This window comes from Alligator mississippiensis, chromosome 12 (genome assembly GCF_030867095.1).
Source record: "Alligator mississippiensis isolate rAllMis1 chromosome 12, rAllMis1, whole genome shotgun sequence".
NCBI classification, from domain to species: Eukaryota; Metazoa; Chordata; order Crocodylia; family Alligatoridae; genus Alligator; species Alligator mississippiensis.
In genome coordinates, this window is record NC_081835.1 from 19269465 (window position 1) to 19287769 (window position 18305).

General features: G+C 38.0%; 1 protein-coding gene across 2 annotated transcripts in view; it reads left to right on the forward strand.

Annotated features, from left to right (window-relative positions):
* Nucleotides 1-18305, forward strand: part of EEFSEC (eukaryotic elongation factor, selenocysteine-tRNA specific) — a 200667-nt gene that overhangs the window by 66120 nt on the left and 116242 nt on the right. The gene's annotated exons all lie outside the window — the stretch shown is intronic.

The window sequence follows — 18305 nt, forward strand, 5'->3', positions numbered from 1 at the left end:
CTGAGTGACTAGTAGGGGCATGATAACTCCTTATATAAATTTCTTCACATTCAGAAATGAATTGTCCTTCCTTAGTGACCCTCTCATATGAACTATTTCAATGTCCGTTTTTCACTTGCAAAGAAAAAGTATGTAGCTGACCGTTAGCCGGAAGTGAATGCTGGACAGTATATTTTCAGAAGATTTATTATTTTTACAATAGTGATAGAACAGTGTACAATTCAGATTTCACAACTGAATATGAACTGCTATATCTGAAAGAAATTGCATTTTGGATGATCTCTAATCCAAAAATTTATTGGCTCCAGAAAATTGAGAATAATTCTGGATAAATACATTTGAGAATTCCATCATGTGATTTTGGACAATATGTAAAATACCCAAAATACAAAATGCGTTGAATAATTTGAACATTATTTTATCATCTTTATTTGGAGAGGTAGGTAATAGGAAAGTTTTTTATGAGATTTTGGGGTCATAGGCAGAAAGAGGGTGTCAGAGGAAATAGAGGAGGAGAGTGGCTCTTGAACCAACAGGGTGAGATACTAGGGAGAAATGAAATGGGCGAAGCTCTGGATGAGTAGTGGGGGGAGGCAGAAGACAAACCACTTTGCATTTAGCAATGTGAAGCAGCTGACTAGGGTTAATTAATCTTTTTACTAGCTTGCATCAGTAACGCTCCATGGAGGCAAAGCATGACTTTCCTCTGTCTTGTCCGGTGATTGTCACAGTTACTACTCTGCTGATACTACCCTCAGGAGATGCTGGTGCTGAGTGTTGGTATTCATTCCCATTTTACAGATAAGGGAGCTGAGGCACAGAGAAAAGAAATCTGTGTGTACTGCACTTATTCACTCTTGCTTGCCCCATGTCAGACTGGGCTAGGATACCTATAAAAGGTCAAACCTTTCTCAGGCCTACAAGGTAATAGAGGAAGCACATTTCACAACACACTGAGGTTTGTGACTCTTACTGACCTTTATTTGCCCTGACCCTATGGTAACTGAGATTGACAGCCGGTGCCCACTGGGCATATAGGGACATTGCAAACCAGCTGCTTTTTAAATTTAAGGAACCCTCTCACCAAATAAAGTGGCATCACTTTCCAGTTCTACTAATGGACTTCGACATCTCTGACCGCTTGAACCTGCACAAAGGAGGGACACAGCAATTAAAAATAAACAGTGACATTCTCAAACGCCCAAGCTTGCTCTGATTGAGGCCAAGCGCACCAGCAGTGCATGGATTCCTTTACGCTCTTGCCTATGTAAATTGCCATCTGGGGTTGATTATCTGTACGGCAAAGAGAAAAATTATGTGTGTATATATGTGTGTGTGTGTGTGTGTGTGTGTGTGTGTGTTTGGCAAAAAGCTTTAACACAGCAAACAGTTCTCCAGCCAGACAATTTAGTACCATTTGTTCGATAACACTTGAAATCCACCTTGAAGAGCATGAACTTAGGATTTCTGCCATGAAAACATAACATCGGCAGAATTCTCATGGTCTCTTGGGATGACTCCACTGGTGGTTAGATCACCACCCTCTTGTGGTTTCTTAACTAGAGCAGTTTACGGGATGTGACATTTCTGCTCCTATCCTAACGAGAAAAAACTCCTCCAAATTTCAGAGGCTGAGGTTTTTATTTGCAATATCCATTCACTTCAGGAGGATGATTACTTAGTAAAATAAAATGTTGAACATATTGTTTAAGTATACTATAAGGATTTGCCTGAAGCCAAAAAGGGCCATTAAAAATCCGTGTGTCACTTCGTAAAAGCACTTTACAATTTATTAATTGGAAAGAGCATGGTTATCATGGACTTCATTACCTATCTAGGAAAACTGAGGGGTGGTTTTGTGTTCTTTGTGTGGGGCCAAAGTAAGTAGTGGACCCAACAAAGAATCCAGGTCTTCTGATTCTCATTTGTGGATTTTGGACCAAAGTTGTTTCCAGTATCATTAGTACTTATGTTATGTATTTACTTGTACCATCTCTTCCATTTTGCCCTCCTCAGTAGCAAGAGCTGAATAATATATATTTCATTACAACCTTTTCAGTACTGGCACCAATAACTGAATATGCCACTTTAATAGTATCATTCAGTCCCTTCCCCTATAGACTCTCATGCTGTTTATCTCTTTATTTGGTACTGGTGCCTTCACTGGTTCTGTCAGTATGAAGGTCTTGTCTCACTAGAGGAAACTCCTCAGTGGCTTCAGCCTCTCCTTTGACACTTACCCCTTCCATATTGTAGGAACTGAAAATATTGCCCACAGCAGTAAAAAGTTAACACCTTGAGGGACAACCAGGTTACGGTCCCTCCCTGCTGTCTGCATAGGTGAGACAGGGCAATCCCTGCATAGAAGAATGAATGGATGTTGATTCAGCACAAATTCCAGAAATGGACAGAGTCCTGGGCAGAACACTTTAGTCTCGTTGGATGTTCCTTCACTGAACTTGGAGCAGCTGTCCTTAAATGACAAGAACTTTAAAAACCCACCTGAAGGCAAAATTGCAAAACAAGACATCCTCTACAGGCTGGATTGCATTAATCATAGTCTCAACAGGTATTATACTTATCCATTACCATTTGTTAACTCCAGTGTCCCTCAAGGTGTTAACTGTTTTGTTCTTCTCAGTTCTTCTCTTCCTATCTTGCCTATTTTTACCTTGCACTCTTTACCTCTTTTAGCAGCATCCGCTCCCCCTGTCCTTTCCCCTTCTGTATAACACCTTCTCTTTCTGCCAGCCCTTTCATAGTGTCTGACAAAGTAGGTTGTTGCCTATAAGAGCTCACGCGTCTCCAAGTTAATTTCCAAGGCCCTTTCCCTTTGGCAGGAAGGTCATTCTCAGCATGAAGTTTGCAGATGAGGACTTTTATTAGACCAACCCAAATGGTTGGAGAATAGTTATTAAGCAAGCTTTTGGGTTCAAAAACCTTTGAACCCAACTATTCTCCAACCATTTGGGTTGGTCTAATAAAAGATATCAAACTCACCCAAGGAACCTTGTCTGCCTGTGTCCTTAGACCAACACGGCTACAACCTAAACCCCTGCAGATGAGGACTTTGCATTTAACTGGCACTGGTAGCAAATTTTGATATACAGACTGCTGCAACTGTGCAAAGCTTTATCAATAAGGTGCCAGTGCACTACAGAGACTAAAATGAACTATGTTGGCTAAAGGCAAGTTGTTTTCCAAAGCTTTCTTAGGCAGCTCTGAGTGCTACTGAAACCATTTCCAGGGTCATCACCATTTACCACTGCAGTAACTGATGTTTTTCAGGGTATGTAAGGCTGTGTACACACTTAATGACCCATCCTCCATTCCTGCTACTCTGGAACTCCAGTATCACGAGCTCTTTGGTAGGCAAAGGAATTGGCTGGACCCAGAGAGTGATAGTTGATGGAACTGAGTCAACATGGCGCGTGGTGACCTGTGGCATCCCCCAGGGCTCAGTACTTGGACAAGTATTCTTTAATATATTCATAAATGATCTGGATTCGGGTGTCAGAAGCAGGCTGGCTAAGTTTGCAGATGACACCAAATTATGGGGAAGTGTGGTCACGCTGAAGGATAGGGTGACAATTCAGGCCAACCTGGACAGTCTCTCAAGGTGGGTGGATCAAAACCTGATGACTTTCAACACGTGGCATTCATCCTCCTGCTTTACTCAGTCTTGGTGAGGCTGCAGCTGGAGTACTGCATCCAATTCTGAGCTTCACAATTTAGAAAGGATGTGGAGAAGCTTGAGAGAGTCCAGAGGAGTGCCACGTGCATGATTAGTGGTCAAGAGAACAGGTCTTATGAGAAGAGTCTGAGAGGCATGGGACTTTTCAGCTGGGAGAAGTGAAGGCTTAGGGGTGACTTGGTGGCAGCTTATAAATATAAAAGGGGTGTGTATCAGGAACTGGAAGAACGTCTGTTCACCAGGGCACCCCAAGGGAAGACAAGGTCTAATGGTCACAAACTGCTAGAAGACCATTTTATACTGGACATAAGGAAAAGCTTCTTTACTGGCCAAGTCTCCAGAGTCTGGAATAGACTCCCCACAGAAGTGGTGCAAGCACCTACTGTGGATACCTTTAAGAAGTGCTTGAATGCTTATCTTGTTGGGGTGATCTGACTCCAGCTGACTTCCAGCCCCTTGGACAGGGGACTGGACCTGATGATCTGACAAGGTTCCTTCCAGCCACAATGTCTATGAAATCTGTGAAATCTATGGTATACAGCTGGGACACACTTATGCCATTAGTTCCCTGCATGAGAGCATGCAAGTAGCATGTTGTCTCTCCCTAATGGAGACTACTGCCTCTAAAGACCTTCCGGCTGACCACATTAATTGTGCAGCTCCCACACTCTCACTAAATCTTTCAAAGAAATATGATTACTGTAAAGGTGTGTTACTTGAAGCGGCACAAAGAAACTTGAAATGTAAAGAAAAGCAACCAAAAGTTAAGGGCACAATGGGGTGGGAGAGTTGTGTTAAATAACTCCTTCTAGATTTAAATAGTGACAACTGCTTTAGCTAAAAAAGATGGCGAAGGGAAATATACCTGGCCTCCTCTTGCAATAAATGCCAGCACTCACCAAGGTACTGCATGAGGTGGGGCAGGCAGAGAGAATTTGGAGGTAGCTGATATATGATCATATAAGTATATGATCATGCAAGTAAATTCCATAACATAAAATGTATGCACAAGGAGATCTAACTAAGCTTGTAAAGGAAACTTTAAGTCTTGCCCCGCTTTCTGCATTTTGAGTGTTTGGCTTTGCAACCTTAATATTGTTGCTTTAATCTTTCCCCCTAATTGCTTGCAGCCCTAAGAGAATCTTTATTTTCTTTCATTTTGAAAATGAAAATGTTAATAGAAAAGAATTATTTGTATAAAAAGAAAAATTAATTGCATTAATGAAAAAATGAGTTCCACCATTCATATTTAAAGGGCAAGTGAAGCTTTCTTAAACATGTATTGGGTGTAGAATCTGCTTGGTTGCTTTTTAAGGAGCATAGGGCTGGAAAGGATCTCCTGCATCGGACTCCTGTCCTCTGCCAGCCTGGGCAACTATGCAATACAGTTCCATTCGTAATCTTATCAACCTCCATTTTAAAACTAATTTGTTTATTTGCACCCCCTAGTTCTTTGGGAAGGCTGCTCTACAGCCTTGCTCTGATGCTTAGAAACCATCTGAGTTGCAGTCTGAACTTTTGTTTGCTTCCCTGTAACTCATCATTATAATAATTTCTTGTTTTGATATAAATTTCAGTCAACCTTCTGTTTTTAAATTGAAATGTTATGGACCAGGAAGAGGTTAATTTAGGAAGAAAACATTTTAGTGAAGCAAATGCAGTAGATGAATAGAATTACTTTCTGATGAGCAACATATAGGTTATTTAATTAAAAAATATTAAATCTGAAATCATCAACTCATAATATTGCAAACACACTTACAATTAAATATTTGTATTTCATATTCTTTAATTACCTACTGCTGTATGTGTTAGGGTTTTATTTCTCTCTTTTTCTTGGCCCTTCTACTCTCCACAGAAAAAATTTGTTCACATCAGCCTATGCTTTTCTTCCATTACACGTGCCGGTGGGATTACTTACAAAAGTAAAACGTACTACATTTGGTCTATGATGGAGAAGAATTACTTTTAATGCTTTGGATGCCTTTGATTGTTTGAGGTGAAAAGGAGTCAAGAATGCTAGCTTTTGTGGTTAGGTAATGGATTAAGGGCCTTCTCCAAAGCCTGTGGAATGGAATTTGGATCTGGCACTAGACTTTTCAAATCTCTTTGGCCTGATCTTTCAAAAAGGTTGAGGGCCCACAAATCCTGTTCAAGTCCATATGAACAGCAGACATTGAGCTCTTTTAAAAATGTATTCCCTTTAGTTTTTAAATGTATTTGTAATATTTTTGTAACTGATTTTGAATCTTAATCTCAGTATTTCAGTTCATTTTTCAAGCTTTGAAATGTTTGCCATTCCTATCGTATCCCTTGTAACTTTTGAAAGAATTATTTCAAGTTAATGCTTTGGATTTAGAAATGGACACAAGAAAACATGTCTGTTTTAGCCTGTTCTGTGTGCGATCTATTGATAAAACACTTCACATCACTTGCTGAACCAGTTAGGTTGGGAGAAGGGTCAGGACTTTGAATTTTAGGGTTGGTTTATTCAGGACCAGGGATAAGACACAGAAGTAGGGGAGCTGCGTATGTATAAATATGTTTTTTATTTTTTCCTTTTGGTTAGAAAAGACGGGAAGCAAGCCAGTGGGAGAGCAGCCAAGTTGAGCACTGCTAATACAAACCATACATTACATCTCTGGAGTTCGTATGTCTAATGTGATCTTTGGAGGAGGAAAGGTGGCCTGGTCAGTGCTGCTTAATTAACTCTTCAGATACTAAATCAGTAAACTGATTTGCAGGTTTCTTAGCAGACAAATGTTTTTGCACTCTGTATCAAGCCATAAGCTCCTCCTCTAACCCTTGGCTAGACAGAATTAGTGAGGAGGCATGTGATTTTTCTTACTTTTCTGTTCCTGATCCCATCATGAAGATCAGTGCCTCATTTCTGCCATATTTTTTTCTATTTGGAATATCTTTAGATAAGTATTCAAGAACTATGGGTATGTGTGTAGGTATAACCAACCTGAAAAGAGGAGCGTAAGATTGGTTTACGTGCTACTTCTGTTTTGTTTTGGATTATCTGCATATCAGTCGGCTGAAGTTGCATCATTTGTTATACTGAAGCACTTCTTTTGTCCATTTAACACACAGTAAAGATAGTCTTTACAGTTAAGGAGTACAGGGAGTTATAGTTGCCTCCGGCATTCGAAGAACTGGAATCATATTCCAATTGCAAGTGAAGTATGAGTAATTTCTATGAAATTTTTAATGGGTAAAGGTAGATTGTGCCAGACTAGCTTGACAGTTTTTGGTAAGGGAACCATTTTTGTCCAAAAAGCTCCTGACCAAACCAAACCAAACCAAACCAAACCAAACTAAACCAAACCAAATCAAACCCCAAAAGGATTATAGTAATCTAGTCTCTGTCCCATGGTAAATGATTATTTACATTGGCAAAGATGGGGATTAGTGAAAGAATTGTACAGTGGGTAAGGTGCTAGCTTAAGGAGGGGATAACCAGTTGGTTGTGCTGAAAGGATACTAGTTGGGCTGGAGAAGGGCTACCGGTAGAGTTCAAAGATTGGTTTGATCAATGCTTAATATTTTTCTTTATATTAAATATTAAAATATTAATATTTTTCTTTATTGACCTAGGCATAAAAAATAGGTGTGTGCTGATGACCCAAATTTGAAAGCAACGCCATAGAGGATAATTGGAATATCATATAGAAAGAGCAAAATGACCTTGAAGACTAGAGTAATAGAAACAGAATGAAATATAATAGTACATTAAATTAGAGAGCCTAATAACAAGAGTTAACTGACCAGAGGATGACTATGAGCCATTAGCATGATCCCGAGATGTAGAACCTCTGGAAAGATATTTCCAGCAGCAGTAGGGAAGTCTCAGTTCTGTTGGTACAAGGCACTTGTGTGAACTTACCTGGACTATTGCATGCAATTTTGATTAGTTATGTTCAAGAAAGATGCATTCAGCACAGCTCAGAGAAGGACTGGTAGGATGATCAGAGAAATGGAGAGTCTATTTTATGAGAGGAGAGTAAAGATGATTGGCTTATTTAAGCTAGCCAAGTGAAAGCTCCAAGGGGATTGCTGTCTGTAAATACATCAAGGGGTTAATACCAGGAAGAGGGAACTATTTAATGTTGAATCAAGAACAAATGGGTATAAACTAGCCATGAAGAAATATCATCTAGAAAACAGAAATAGCTTTCTAACCATCAATGCAGTGATGCTCTGGACTAGCCTTTCAAGGAAGACAACATCCACACTAGTTTTCTGATGGAACTTGGTTGGTTTGTAAAAGAAACTACATGGTGTGGTTATCTGTGATTGCAAGAAACAGGGAACCAGGAAGGCCCTTCCAGACTAATGTTCCTGCTTTTCCGTGCAAGTGAAACCAGCAAACAAATAAAAACAATTTAGCAGTTTGTTGTGCTGGGCTAGGGAGAGGTTAAGTAGGTGCTTGGACAGTATGATGAGCGTGAATTAAAATCCCTGTGTAAATAATGTTTCACATTAGAACTGAGGTGCCAAAGTAAGTGTGTGCAAGTGAGGTGGCCCTAGGGACAGGAAAAGTGACACGGTGTCATCTGAAATATACCTGGCTCTGCTAATATTGCCTGGTTGTGGAATCTGTAGCTAGGTTGGTAGGTAAGTAACATACAGAACTTTCTGTTGAGGTTGAAATGGACCTTCCATCTCCAATTGCTTAGGATCTGTCGTCAAAGATTTCAAATTGCTTTTTTTTTTTTTTTTTGAAGTGTCAGTGTCATCTCCATGTCAGATATCACTGGTTAACACCATCCAGCATGCTTCTTACCCCTTGGCAAAAGTATATATTGGGTCCCTTAGTTGCTCCAAGGAACCCAAATTAATCTGTTTGTTTTTCCCCCTGTTTGTGAGAGAAGGTGAACCTGGTATTTTGGGATATGACCAAGTGGTATTTTCTCTTGACTGAAGGATCTAGAATCCAGTGTTTGATTGCAACCATGTTAATTATCAACTCTTGGGCAGTGTTAAAATAGCAGCAGGCTTCCATTGCTATGCTTTCTATTTACGGTAACTTTTTGCAGGAAAGAATGGCTGTTTCCTGTTTGGAGAACATGTTTGCTTAAGCATTGCTCCTGCCAGTTCAGTTCATTAGCCTTTTTTATAAAAAATATATATATATTGCTTTCCAGAGGTTATTTTTGATCTGTTTTTTATTTATCAGGTAGAATTGTTCCCAATACAATCCAATTGAAAGCAGACCCACATACACGTACACACATCATTTGAGCAGGAATCCTACTAGAATGGTTGAATGGTAATTGGAAAGGTAACTTCATATATGGTAAATGTATCTTTCACAGTACATTCTTGCTGTAGATGTAACATTAATACAAATGGGCTTAGTAGGGCAATGAGCGACTATCATGTTTTTAATATTAAAAGCTAAAAGGCTGGGAGGCATTGGCAAAATTTCAGTAACCAAAATGCGAGAAGGGAATGTCACTTTTTGTTCTTCTTTGGTCATCCATGTACAGTAAAATCCTTCATTTGATTAGGGTTTTAAAAAGCAAAGCAATTCAAAAAGCATTGTGCTGACTAAGCTGTGACCAGCATAAGATAAAGTTCCTCTCGGATCTGGGCGTTAATTAAAGGGGAAAAAAAGGTCTAATTTCTAAATATTGAAGCTGCTACTCAACTCAGCCAAATTCTTCAAGATTAACTTCTGGATTTCACTATAAGAGTGGACAGTGCAGAGTTGTGAATTTTGAATGAATCCAAAATGACTGTTACCAGAATACTTGCTTCATAAGTATCTTTTAAACAGTGTATGGAGTTTTTGGGAAAATGTTGAACCATGTGCCACTAATACATATTTTCTTCCGTGCCATGTATCTTTTGTTATTTTATGCTCACATTTTATTACCATGCAAATTTGCTTGAGGACTGACTTTGCTTGTTAAGAGTTTGTATGCTTGTCGTATGCCTGTTAGAGCATCGTGTATTGCTGACGAGTATTGTCAGAACAAAATGCAAGATTCATCTCTTCACCGGAGCGTTCCCATGATACTCTATTCATAATTATTAGTTCCCTCTTTTGGTGAAGGAAAGGAAGAAGCTGTACTAGACAAAGGTTATGTTTAAAGTACCTGTTGGAATAATGTAATTATGTGAGCTACCCAGGAGCATTGTGATGAGCCTAGGTTTAGATTTTTTCAACTGACTTACTAAAATGAAAACTACAAAATCCCAAGCACTTCGCAGTCACAAAACTTGGCACAAAAATGTGAGTCATGAAATATAGTTGATTTTTTTTCTTCTTTACTGCTTTAAGAAAGTGATGCCACATGGTAAAGAGCTTTCTGCCTTAGGTGACCCAATAGCCTTCACAAAGGGAAGACCATATAAGCTACTTTATTTTGTTATATAGGTGCACATGTAAATTGGAAGACTTGAAATTGGGCAAGCCTTTGATTTTAAGTTAAATTGACTGATGGACCTATACAGGCTCCTTTCAAAGTATGGGGCACCAGAATTTTGCTGTCTTCTGAATACATTCTCTGCAAAAGAATAGTGTAATAAACCTCTCAGATGCCTGAGCTCAGAATGGTGAAAATCAGCAATGGGAGCAGATTAATAATTTGTAAAACAAGTTCCTGTTTGCAAGTATGTATCAAGATAATTTTCTAATGTGGATGACTGAAGTAGGGTTGTTCCAAAACAAATTTTCCATAAGGCACTAGACCCCCTTACATTCTTTTGCTTTGGCGCCTGATATTCCTTTAACCGCTTCACTGCTACCTCTTCACTCCAGTGGCTGTGTTGCTGTTACCATATATTTTATTCAGTCAATTTTGATATTCCATAGAGATTGAATGTGTGACATACCCGGTACACTGAGCAATCCTAGATGTGGTTCTTTGCCGAATGTTCATTATGGTCAATGCCTCTTTACACCAGCACTTGGGTAAGAGAAATAGCTGCCTACCAGCAATGTTTTTTTCTCTGATGGTAGTCAGGTGGTGTTCCCTATAACAGCAGCAGCCAGTTTGGAACATCATAACACTAGGGTATTGACATGTTACTGCTAATTGACACTGACCATATTCAGACACGAGAGGAATTACCATAGGTAACTGATAGCTTGGGAAAAGAGAATCTACTCTTACAAGCCCATCAGGCTTTATTTTAAAGGGAAGGTTGAAGGAGTGGTTCATTTCAGTTGATGAAATTGGTCCTTTTTGTACAGAATAATAGACAATAAATATGCATCTTCAGGGCACAAGAAATCTGCTTATGTTTCACAAGATGAAACCTTGGGAACATGGAAAAAGAAATGATATTCTATGTTGTCAAGACGAAAATAAATCACAGTTGGCTTCGTGAAACCACAATCCTGTCCATGTAAGGCAGGAGCATTTAACTTAATCTAAATACATAGGAGTGTAAAGTCTTCATAGCATAATATAATAAATATAGCCCCTTACTATGGTGACTGTTCTGTAGTGTGGCATAGGACAGGATGCCTGGGAGATAGCACCTAAATTAGATCCATTTGCATTTGTATATACCCGTGTCTAATGCCAGCTTTCTCGCTGAGGTGGTGCCAAGCATATTATAAAAATGTTAAAAATTTAGGGTAGCTTGAGCCTTCAAACTAGCATGCCACTCCAGGGTTAGCAGCAACTGCTTAGACCGAAAGAAACATTATTGACTGGACTCCAGATGTCCAATTAGTATTCCATTCTATTTTAGTTAAGTTCCTGCTAGAATGAAATTAATTTGCCCTGGAGATGAGGACTTCTGATTGTATTGTTGGTAGCAGCAGATAAATATGGACAAATATATTGGATATAACAATACTTGCCTGGTGCCAGACTAGTGGCTTGTTAGTAACATGCTGAGCTAAATCTTAAGGTACTGGATGGCAGTAAAACCACCTATAATAAAATCCTAACTCCGTTAAAGTCACTAGTTTTGTCGTGAGTTTCACCCAAATGTATGTAATATTGCTTCGCATTAGAAATGCCTAAGATATTGGTATTTTGGAATCATTTTTTGTCTATCTTTTGCAGAGCTTTTATTACAGGAAACCTTTTTTATCCCTTATTTAGAAGGATTTTTCTTTTTGGCTAAATATGGACATAAGATGCTGCACAAACCATACTAAAGTTCAGCATAATTTATTGCTGTTTGTTTATGAAATAAACAATGCCAAACTGACTTTTATGGCCTTAAACAATTGTTCCTCTATTGTATTTGGTAGAGACTGAGAATATCCAAGTCTATAAATTATGAAGTCCTATGTGACTTGCCTGTTTCCTCAGTGAAGCTGGCACTTAAAAATCTCAGTGATATTTTAGAATAACAGATCAGTAACTCAAATTCTAATTTTTTTAAAGTTTAAAAATTGATTCTGATCTTGATATTTTTTCAAATTTATTTTAGAGGTTTGTTTTTTTACTTCCAAAACTGTCCCCTTCCCCCTTTTGTTTTCTACCCTCCCTCTTTTGGATTATTGGATCTGAGCGATGTTTGGAAGGAACTTCTACAGATACAGCTCCACTTGACCTGGTTATTTTGAAGCAGGCAGTTATATGCAATTATAACTTTTGACCTACCCAGATGTTTCGAGCATGTTGCACTGCGAACTTAAAATCCTTTCTCCAGATGTGATGACAAACTGCATAAAAGCAATCTAGTATGAGATCACAAGAGCTCTTTGCCCATTTTAAGAGAGATTCTGGAAAACAAAGTTCTATGAAAAAAGTCTCTGTATAAAGGTAGTATTTACAATATTAGAAGCCATTTAGAGCTCAAGGCCAGGTACAGGCATTACACTTTTACCAGTGTAAATGATTGCAAACCAGTCTATACCCTTAACAGAACAGAAGTTTGGCACGCACACACTGGTTTAAAAGTGGTGGAACCCAGTCTAAGATTTGCCCCCTCCTCCCTTCCGTACCAAAGGGCAAATGTGTGTTCTGCTCGCTACCAATCTAAGCCATGCTGCTTACAGAAAACCATGTAACTTAGATTGATTCTGCTTCAGGCCTCTCAAAAGGCTGTACCTAGCCCAAATAAGAGTATGGGAGTGTCTTTGTGATAGGCTTTGTGATAACCATTCTTGAGTTCCATTTATTTTCCATGTGCCATAATGATAACGTGCAGAGGACCACACTTTCTATTTGATGTGTTTTAAAAAAATGAGAATAATCCTATCAAAATTCAGTCATATGGTCTCCTGTGACATTTTGTGTTTTAAAATAGGGATGCCAGTGGCTCATTTGCAGACAGAACTTAAAGGAAGATGGTGGCTTTATGATTAAACACTCAAGTGAAAATACAGATGGGTTCTATTCATGTTCCTGCCATGAGCTTCATATTTGAGCGCAACCAATGCACTTGATCTTCCTGTGCTTCCGTTCCTCACACTAGAATGAGAATGATCCTAATCCCATGGGACAAGGTGGCGTGTAGTTAAGTTCTTTCGTATCAATAAGATGTTTGAGATTTGTATGCGGCAAGTGCTATAAAAGACCCAAATACTTGTTGGTTTTTAATTTTTTTTTAAAGAGAGAAATGCCAGTTAGAAGGGACTAAAAAGGAAAGAAGATGAAAAGGAAAAATGAGCTGGAGAGGAAAGGGGTTGCAGTTGTGCTACTCAAAAGAGGAAGTCTTGGGTCATTGAGCATGCACATTTACTTTAGTCCATAGATTTGTGTCCAGAAATATTGTATAAAATGTACCATGAATATCTAGAACATGTAATATAGCTAATTTAATACCACTTTTGGACCTCCAATGTTAAAATTCTCTGACATTTTAACTACCTGCATTTATTATTGTGTTGTTGCTTTTAATGTTGTGTTTCGAAACCAGTCTCTCTTACAGCTCCCTTACAGCTATGATTCTTTCCTTTTTGTCCTGCAATGAAGTTTTAATCCTCTATTTGTCATTTGGTTGGTGTCAAAACAGCTAGAATGTCATAAACCTTTGCTTTTTTTTTACTTTGCTGTAGGATTAGACAGACTTTGACAGAGATGCTGCAGTGATGCTATAGAAATAATTTTTGTAATTGTACATGAAGCTTTCAAACATACATATTTGGTTTTTAAAAGCATTTTTCTTACTTAAGAAAAATCGCATTAAAAATTATTTGATTTATGTTCCAGAGTGATTTATCTTGTAAAGTTTTCTGAAGTGTCAAAATCCCATTAGATCCAGAAAGAGATTATGCTGGAAATTTTTTCCAGCTGAATTTTTTCATAAATGTGTTTCTGAACCCATTTGATCCCAGAGTGTTTACGCCCATAGATACTGGAGGTGTGTCCCATTAAAGAAAAATAAGATTGTTATAATTTCTTCCCATTGCTTTCTTAAATGACCATAGGAATCTCTGTGCAGATTCACGCCCGCCTCTTCTATTGCATGTTTTATTTTAATTTTTTCAACTATAAATTCCCAATCTCCAGGTTCCTATATTTGAAAGGCAGATCATAGACTCTTGCAAGTTTTTGGAGGGATTTTTAGAAAATTCGAATCCAATATTTTTGTGTTTGTTCCAGAAACTAAAATATATACCTCTACTAATTTTTCTTATTAGAAGTTTTACAAATTTTAGTTCCTCAAACCTTTAACCACTTTTACACATGGCTAAAAAACATAAGCAAACTTTAAACGGTTAGCTTAGATGTTGTTTAATTTTGGTCTGAAAATAAAGGCTCAATTCAAAAACAAATCAACCTCACTAAACAAAGAAGCAGAAAAAGAAAGAAACCAAAACAAAACAAAACCCCCAAACCCCCAAAACAGAACAAAAAGAACCTTTCAAAAACTGTTTCCTGTAGTGTGGTGTCCATTATTTAGTACTTCAGCAGCTTGATGCAGAAAAGATTCATGATGTTTGTTGAATAATCTTTTTTTCTTAGCAATTTCAGCATAAGAAAATGTTGTTTGTACATGTATCCTGTATTTATTGTCAACAAAGATGAGAATGGGGGGTGTGCTCTTCAGAGTGTGCCGACTTATGGCACAGAAAGCATTACAATCTCTGGTCACAATTTTGTATGCATAAATTTAGCCTTCAGAATGGAAGTGGCCTGATTTTTTTTAGAGTTGCTAGTAGCCTCCCACTTCTGTTTAAGTCACTAGGGCCGTTAGTGCTTAGTAATTGGGTACGTAAGGCCACTGTTATTTCATAATGGTTTTTGATTGTCACGTTTTAGGCCTCTAAGTTAAAAAATCTTGGCCTGTAATTTACTTAAGTTCTGTTTTTTGCGTGAACTGTAAAAACTCTTCACAAACCTTCCGTTTCAAATTTGTGAAAGCACCTAAAAATAGAGTTTGGGTCAAAAGCTTCTCCCTTGTTACCTTTAAAGGGCACATTAAATCTTTTTCTCATGTGTAATTTTTCCGTGGAAATACTATCTAGTTTGAGTTCATAACACTCTGATAATGATCAGAATTCTGTGGTAATGAAAAATATATTGCAGTGCTGGAACAGACAAATATTAGGGCTTTTGAAACCCCAAAGCAATTTTTACTACTCTTTTCTTCATAAATGTGGTAAATTTTAGTTTTCAAGAAGCAGGGGGGTTAAGAAAAAAGGATAAAGCGGAAACCAGCATAGGCAGGTGCTGAGCAAATATCTCTGTTGAGCCTTCAGGATCTGTGGCTCTTTTTATTATTCCACTCACCAGCTCACTACTGATAATTCGCCTTGACTTGTGAAGTGAGTCTGTGAAATGGAACCAGTCAAACACCAGTTACTTAAACCAGCCTTCGACTAGCTTTCAAAGTGTGGCTCATTAATCCACTGTTCATTGCTAAGCTCCTTCCCTCCCTCGCAGAGCACTTTTGTTTTGCTTTAACCTTTTTTTCTTGACATGATTATTAGACCGCATGCTTGGCATGTTGTTTAACTTTTCAAACCTCACTTATAAAAATGTGGAAGATTTAAAAAAAAAAAAAAAAAAAAAAAAAGGTTGGTGTTCCAAAAGCAATGTAGGCTTTCAGCCCTCGTCAATTATTTCTTAATATTAAAAGTCAGCAGATGGAGCCAAAGACTTGTAGAAAAAGTGCTTGTGCTGAATATATATTAAACCACAAAACCCACTAAGTTGAATTAAGAGTGTTAGCACTGAAATGAATAAAAGCAAGGATATTCAAATTGGATGCTAAACCCTATTCTGGCACCCTCAAATCCACACTACTGGTCCCATGCGGATCACACACACGATCAGTAATGTGGATTTAACACCCACTAAGTTCTTAGAGATCCCTAGGAAAATGTTGGGGAAGGGTAAATGGAAGAGAAGAGAAAAGAAGTTGGAACAGGAATCCTGAATTTTCTTGCTTGTATGCGTTCAAAATAGAACATGACAAAATGAAATACTGGCATTGGATTTAAATCTCTGTGTTTTTGCTATAACGGCAATTCTCGTATCAGAAACCGGAGTTTTTGGAACAGTAATATTCGTGTACGTGCCAAACAGAGTAATCAGAATCTGTGCTTCATGGGTTCCCTTCAAATTCCCTGCTGCTCTGTTTACTGTGTTCCTAGCAGACTTGTTATGGTGCATTAGTGGGGTGCTCCGTCTTCCTGTGAAGAAAGAGACCCTGGCTATTGCTGTAGTCAGCACATCAGAGTGAATGGTCTAAGTGAGCTTTTTTTGTTGTGATTTAAAAGTTAACACCCTCTGGGTTTTAGAATAGGAAAATTGGTTCATTTTAAAAACAGGAGAAAATAGAAAAAGGTGCTTATTTTCCAACCATGCATGGTTTACACTAATTTTAATCAAATTAAAAAACGTTTAGTAATATCTGCCTTTTGCAGGAAGAAGACTGGTGTCACACTGGTTATTTCCCCCCGCCCCCCCTTTGGATAGAATAGTTTATTTCTAAATGGACAGAAGAGGGAAGATTCCATAACTGTCTTGCCTATCAGTGAGAGTAGAAAATAAGAACTTATGACTAATGACAGCTCTTCAAGTTAATTAAACTGCTGGCCAAGTTTTGTTTTATTTTTATTTTTTTTAAGTTTTCCCCCCTCATTTAAATCCTGTGAATTCAGTCTGCACAATAATTCTTTTTTCTTCCCACATCTTGTAACCCCGGCTGTACTTGATCTCTGAGCACTTTGGGTTTTTTGGAAGGGGTTTCTCTTTGTTTTGTTTTTTTTTAAGTATCTGACTCCTTGCAGTGGCTTCGAAGACTTGAGTTGCTGGCCAGGTGGGAGCCATTGTTGTTACTTAGAAATCGATTTAAAATGATTTTGGAGGTTTAATGCACAGATGAGAAGATACTGAGATTTGTTTATGCAGAGTTCTAGGGGGAAAAGGGGGTGAAGTTACTGTATAGAGATGGAAACATTTGAGGAACTTGAGGCAGGAAAGGAAGGGAACACAAAACGTGTATGGACATTTATTTGGGCTGTGGTAGCACTGTTGATAGAAGATTAATGTCTGTCTATGTATATTTTGGGGGATTGGATCTGTTTTTGAATGTTAAATCTGTTTATAGGTTGGATTCATTAATACATACAGTTTAAAAAAGTTTGATGATAGAAGTATAATAATAAAACACTCGGGTTACAAGCATCTTGTCACAATGGAAGAAATCTTTTTGATGGTATAGTTTTTAAACTGTTTCAGCCAATAAAATAAGCTATATCAGCAAAAAGATTTCTATGTTAATGTACTTGTATTGACACTAGAGAATTCATATGTTGCAGTAGCAGCATCAGCAACAAAAGTATCATACTTTTATCCATGGCAAAGAGATGCTGATGCAAACCTGGATCACAACTTAATTTTTTTTCCGATGATTTAATTTTTTTCTAGCTGCACACTCATTCCTGAATTTTCTCATGCATCTCCAATCATTTACATGATTCTTAGTGACACTAACAAGTCAGTAAAATTGTTTTTTATTTCAAGCCATTTGAGATGCATCTGGACATACAAGGACATAAGACCAGAAGGGGCATTCTGTTCTCTGCTATTGCAGGCAACCGTGTCATGCCAGCCATCACAATGGGATTGTGATGCCATTGCCACACTAAGTGCAAATAGCAGTGGTAATAATGTTTCCCAGAATCTAGACAATGTAAGTTTGTGCAACTCTGAGACCCAGTCATTTTGTTGCTGCATAAGAAAGCTACTATTGAATGTAAAACTTGACTTTAACATTGGCTTGCACTGACATGAACACTAGCATTCATTATGGAAACCACCCTCAAAGGATAGAGCAAATGCTGTTTTGGTTGTTGAGAAGGGGAATGTTTCAGTTAATGAGGAACAGTTGAGAGATATGATGGCCACTGCAGCAGGGTCTGTTATGTGTAGCTACTACAAGATATGTACCAATAACGCAGTAGTCCTGTAATGTTAAAAGTTTCAATTGCTTACTGTTGCCTTTGCCCTTTTAAATGTCAATTTTAATATTTTGTTTCTTTTCCTCCCCTATTATTCACCATGATCAAATCTAGTTGGTGATTTTTAGTTTTGTTTGGCATATTTGGTAGAAGGTTATCTACCCTTGTAGCCAGATTTTTGTCAGACATTTTCTTAATTTTTAAATAAGAATCCACATAGAATTACAGGATATGTAATGTACCAGATGATATCGAGAAAGTGATCAATTTTGCATC